The sequence below is a fragment of the Aptenodytes forsteri genome, unplaced genomic scaffold, assembly GCF_000699145.1.
Source record: "Aptenodytes forsteri isolate BGI_AS27 unplaced genomic scaffold, ASM69914v1 Scaffold35, whole genome shotgun sequence".
Lineage (NCBI taxonomy): Eukaryota > Metazoa > Chordata > Aves > Sphenisciformes > Spheniscidae > Aptenodytes > Aptenodytes forsteri.
In genome coordinates, this window is record NW_008795334.1 from 2,411,018 (window position 1) to 2,417,365 (window position 6,348).

Genomic DNA, 6,348 nt, shown 5'->3' on the forward strand with positions numbered 1-6,348 from the left:
GCCCCCCTCCCAGCTTCTCACTGGCAGGGCATGAGAAGCTGGAAAGTCCTTGACTAGTGTAAGTACTACTTAGCAATAACTAAAACATCGGTGTGTTATCAACATTATTCTCACACTAAATCCAAAACACAGCACTGTACCAGCTACTAGGAAGGAAATCAACTCTATCCAAGCCGAAACCAGGGCAAGTTAACAAAAGTGACTTATGGACAAACTCGTTTGAAGGCAAAGATCTACAGATCCATTCTGCATTATTTTCCAGTACAAACTGGAAGATATAACCAAACACACCATAGGTGGAATTAAGAAAACCAAAGATGCACAGTAATGGCATTTCAGTATCCTTTTTATATAATTATAGGAAACAGGTCTAAACCTTGTCTTGCCTAAAGTCGTAGGCATGGCTTGAAATACACAGTAGACAAAATTCTTTTTGGCAATGTTTTTTTCCCAGTGTCTAGTCAGAATTTCCCATGTTCCAGCTTGTGTCTGTTGCCTCTCATCCTATCCCTGTGCACTTCTGAGACAAGTCTGACTCTTCTCCAGAGCCTCTCATTAGGTATTTGTGGATGACAGGAAGATGCCTCTTCAAACAGTTCTCTCAACAGCATCAGTTCTCTCACCCTCTCCTCACACATCATGTGCTCCAGTCCCTTAACCACCTTGATGGTGTTCTGCTGGGCTCACTCCAGTATATCAATGTCCTACACTGGAAAGCCCAAAACTGGACACGGTACATGAGATATGGTCTCATAAGCATGGAATAGAGGCTAAGAACCACTTCTCGCAACCCACTGACTACATTCTTGCTAATGCAACCCAGTATGTGGTTGGGCTTCTTTGCCACAAGAGCACTGCTGAATCATGTTCAACTTGCTCTCCACTAGGTCATACAGGTCTTTTTCTGCTAGCCTGCTTTGTTTCCAGTCAGTCTCAAGTCTGTATGTACTGATGCATGGTGTTACTTCCTCCCAGATGCAGGACTTGGTACCTACCTCTGTTGAGCTTCAAAAGGCTCCTGTCAGCCCCTTCATTTCTCCAGCCAGTAAAATCATAGAATCATTAAGGTTGGAAAAGACCTCTAAGATAATCGAGTCCAACCATCAACCCAACACCACCATGCCCACTAAACCATGTCCCTAAGCGCCTCATCTACACGTCTTTTAAATACCTCCAGGGATGGTGACTCACCCCCCTCCCCTGGGCAGCCTGTTCCAACGTTTAACCACTCTTTCAGTAAAGAAATTTTTCCTCATGTCCAATCTAAACCTCCCCTGGCGCAACTTGAGGCCATTTCCTCTCATTCTATCACTAGTTACTTGGGAGAAGAGACCAACACCCACCTCACTACAACCTCCTTTCAGGTAGTTGTAGAGCACCATAAGGTCTCCCCTGAGCCTCCTCTTCTCCAGGCTAAACAACCCCAGTTCCCTCAGCCGCTCCTCATAAGACTTGTGCTCTAGACCCTTCACCAGCCTCGTTGCCCTTCTCTGGACGCGCTCCAGCGCCTCAACGTCCTTCTTGTAGTGAGGGGCCCAAAACTGAACACAGTATTTGAGGTGCGGCCTCACCAGTGCCAAGTACAGGGGCATGATCACTTCCCTAGTCCTGCTGGCCACACTATTTCTGATACAGGCCAGGATGCCATTGGCCTTCTTGGCCACCTGGGCACACTGCCGGCTCATGTTCAGCCGGCTGTCAACCAGCACCCCCAGGGCCTTTTCCTCTGGGCAGCTTTCCAGCCACTCTTCCCCAAGCCTGTAGCGCTGCATGGGGTTGTTGTGGCCGAAGTGCAGGACCCGGCACTTGGCCTTGTTGAATCTCATACAGTAGGCTGGCTATGATCCCTTTGCGTAGCAGCCCCACAGTCCAATGCACTGACACCCCACCACCACCACTGGTTTATCATATGCAAGCCTTCTGAGAGGCTGAACAGAGATTGGTACCAATATAATAATGTCAGTTTAAAAGTTCTCATCTTTACGCCTTTAACTTTACGCCTTTTAATTAACTAGGCACACTCTAGCTTTATTCACACAAACAGTCCCACTGCACTCACTAAACCTCTACTGACTTCAATGAGACTGTTCTTATGAATCAAAAGTTAAGCATATGTATTAGCAGAAAATGGACACTGTTCAAAAAAATCTGTTGCTGATTCAGGAGCCATAATAGAAGACATCTCATTCTTATAGGTCTGCATTGGTTCTACATGATAAATGGGAAGAAAAACAAGCATCCACAATTTCCAACAGGCCCTTCTAGTAACACCAAAGCACAATTACTACTGAAAGTTTCCATTTTAGTGAATTCAACTTCTAGCAGCCAAGACTGCCCAAATATAAACAAAGTAATGAAGTTTTTCTGAGCCTGAAGATTACATGCTTATGGCTTTTCCAAACAGTAAGAAAATTTCAGAGATGCCACTTAGCATCTTACTATGAACTGACACAAATCACAAGACCACTAAAGGCAATGATAAAAGCAAACATGAGAGCTACTCACTAGAACTCTAAAAGCCTAAGAATGGACATGGTGTGGCAGACTACTGTTACTCGTCCCTTCTCCCTTTCTCCTGTAAATCACAAAAACACATCGCAGACTCCAAAACAAATACCCACTTCCTTCTTGGAAATGAAGTACTACAAACTTTGCCATGAACCTACTATCTCAGCTTGAATGCTATTTTGGATTCAAGCAAGTTACAAGTTTTAAGTGCTGCTTCAGATATCTGCTCATGCAGATATTCATATTCCATAACTGCAGTTGAGTTTAATTTATTCTCAGCTCTATCTGGGTTTACCTCCCATGCAGATAAACCCCTCCCTCTTGATATTCGTAAGAGAAGAACATTTTGTGGTAGAGATACCAGCAACTCTCTTCTTGCTAGGAAGAAGCTATGTTTCCCAATGTTTTACCTTCAGTACCAGAGTAGTGGTTTCACTATAAGGTATCTACTAGCCTCTGACTTACAGATGGCCAGAAAACACCTTACATTTCTACATGATAAAAGAAACTGGATGGCCAATTAAACGTTGAATCCTTCAATGCTAGCATAATATAATTTCTTTAAAGCGTAACACCAATGCTCTATTAAAATATGAAAACAAGTCACACATTGTTTAACATACCTGATGAACCACAACCACTGCTCAGCATCAGCCTTTAAGTGACCACAAGATTTTTCAACATGTTTCTATTCATTGTTAAATGCCAGACAGATTTTTCCTCTCATAAGATAGCTGCTTACAAATAGAGAGCAGGTAAGGATTTGGCTACCCGCTGCAGCATTCCGGTAACGCTATTCTGAAATAATACCAGCTAACCTTCACAAAAGCCTTCTCTCACTTATCAACAGTGGGATACTATTCTCCCTCCACCTATTTATTGGTTTCTCCATCATGCTGCAGCTTCATACTTTTGTCCAAAATGTGTTTTGCAGCTTTAGAATTTCAGCCCCTAAAACCAACAAGATAACAGATTAGTGAAATGACAGAACAAGAAAAGAGATAAAGTTGAGCAACTGATGCCTTGCCTAGACTAGGATTTGGAGTATGATCTGATTTGATGTACTGCTTACTCATTTTAGAATTTTAATACAACCATAGTACAGTACCCTTAACACATATTTAACCAGTCAAGTTACTACCTAGACTAACTTAACAGCTTCATCTTTGTTAAAGATGCAGTACCTCATCTACCTTAGAATTTTAAAGCTTTTTCCACACACAAAGGCAAAAAGTTTTATTTAAATCATACTTTGGAGAGCACTCCTGATGAAGAAATTGTTGTTAGTTTCATGTATTTAATTCAAATATTAAAGATACAAAGTTACATGGACCTCTCAAACACACAATATCCCACTTAAGTTAATGTGTAGGCCCTATAATAAAACTAGAAATAATAAAGCAAGCAGAGCAAAAACACTTCTGTTGCTCAAGTGTGAAAAGACTTCAAATGCTTTTTCAAAATATGCAAGAAGCCCCCAGACTCAACTTCAAAGAATTAAGAATCCTTCATCTCTTATCTGTAAACCAGAGAGCAAGATAGTCTAAAATTCACATTTTAGTGATTTCCCAGAAACGCCACTTAAGTCAAGGAAATAGGAAGCACTAAGTAATATCAAAAGTATATTTAGTCATGACTAGTAAGGATCCATAGCATCCTTCTTGTCCAAGGATCCATACATCATTAACATACTTCAAATGCAGAAGGAATTAACTGCCATCCAGCTGCTCCCTTTTAAAAACATTTCTGGTTCCACCACTCTATTTCAGCCCAAAGGTGAGTACTAGAAGAAGACAGAGAACAAACCTCCTATGTACTTTTTCCAAGTGTGCCTGCCCTCTCCTTCAGGCATTTGTACTCTTACTGAATCTGCAAAACAGATTCATCTTACTGAAACAGGGGGGCTGCTCTTCATATTCAGGTGTAGCTCAAAGTATCAAATCAAGAATAATTTAAATGCAGATAAAGTGACCCACTTTGCCTTCAGAGAGGGACTTAAAACTTCTAAATAACAAATCTAGCATCACCATTCATGAAAAAAAGTTTTTCTTTTTTTTTTAAAGGAACAAGGTTTAATAATCATTTTAGTACACAAACCACATAGAAAAAAACCTTTTTTTTCCTCTGATTTGTAGTATTTAGTTATACCTCCATTCACCATCTCACTCCATATGTTTTCATGCTCAGTGGTACTGACACCATAGTTTGACTGCCTTTGAATGTACAAACATTCACAAAAAACTTTGCAACTTAGACAACCATTAAGTAATGCTGAAATTTTGCATTCAAGACAGGGGAGTTAGTATATTCTGTAAACAGCAATTTTATACATACAGCTATATCAGTATAACACTCATACGTAGCTTCCTAATGGCAGGAAAAAGAAGAAATATCAAACTTTCCTGTATTGTAATTTTAAAATTCCATTAATTTTCATTTCATAAGAATTGCGGTCTTATTTCTGGGAAGCTTTAGGCAGCTTAAAGCTATTTCATAATATTATTTGTTTCCAACATTCTGTACTGAGCCCTTCAATGCATAGACTAAACAAACAGGAACAGTGAAAAATGTGCTCACTAGATCCAGCCTTTACAGTAAGAAAATTTAGCATGGATCTCCCCCAAAACCTATGTAAGTTAAGGTTTCTTTTTTTCTACATAAAGCAAAGGGAAAGGGTCTTGAAGCCTTTAGACAGCACTTTCAAATAAAGACTTCTTCGTTCCCACAATATCAGCTCGTTATATGGGGTACAAGGTCTAGATTTTCTAGCTTTGGTATAAAGGTATCCACCTAGAAATTTCTCTTAGTTTACATGCAATTCTGTATTCGCTGTGCAACAGCTTGGCAAAATCAGCCTGGGCTCTGAAGGCAGCTGTAAAACAAGGCCCTTACATTTTTCTAGGGGCTAGTTCAAGCTGCATAGCAACAATGCTGTTAGCACACAATTTAAAACCACATCAACTACTGCTACCCTAAACACGTTTTCCTTAAGTCATTAGTATCTTTCAAAAATTATCCTCTCGATTTTTCCTCTGTGAATATGTCCAGATTTCTAAAACACCCGCTTTAAGAGTTACATATTCACATTAATATTTCACAAGCATCTAACCTGCAACATCATCCCAAGTAGGACGACAATGACGACACAACCATTAAAACCTATCTGGCTGACGTCCACCAACTCAGCTACAGACACAGCAAAAGCTGTACTGATGCAACCCTGCAAACGCTGCTACCTATTCCCCCAAACTGATCAGAACTTCTTTAATGTCCCCCTGAAAGTAGTCAGCTTCTCCTACTGACCGCCACATACCTCAAAACATACTGTTCGGGAAATGAGGTAACATGATTGAAATGAGTGAGGCTTTAAAAGCATCCACCTGAAGGTGAGTAAGCCTGTAGTGGAATAAAGGAAGTTCTGTATTAAAGTAACCTAAATAAATAGGGATTTACTTGCAAACCTTTAAAAAAAAAATAAATAAACCCCACACTCTGCAGCCTCAGGCACTGGCTGACCGGAGGGACGAGCTAAAGGGGATGTGAGATCACGTACCCCCCATCTCAGCCTCACCAATTCGCTTCATCACCTCCTGGCCCCCACGAAGGAGCCTCTCCCCAGCAGAGAGGCGCGTGGGCGCAAACCTTTAAAAAAAAAATAAATAACCCCCACACTCTGCAGCCTCAGGCACTGGCTGACCGGAGGGACGAGCTAAAGGGGATGTGAGATCCCCCGTACCCCATCTCAGCCTCACCAATTCGCTTCATCACCTCCTGGCCCCCACGAAGGAGCCTCTCCCCCCAGCCGCGTGGGCCTGGCCGCGCGCGGGCGGCGGGCGGCGG

The 6,348-nt window shown here is 41.6% G+C and overlaps 1 protein-coding gene across 3 annotated transcripts in view; it reads right to left on the reverse strand.

Moving 5' to 3' along the window:
* UBE2K (ubiquitin conjugating enzyme E2 K) overlaps nucleotides 1-6,348 on the reverse strand; it is a 48,329-nt gene that overhangs the window by 41,617 nt on the left and 364 nt on the right. The window lies entirely within an intron of this gene.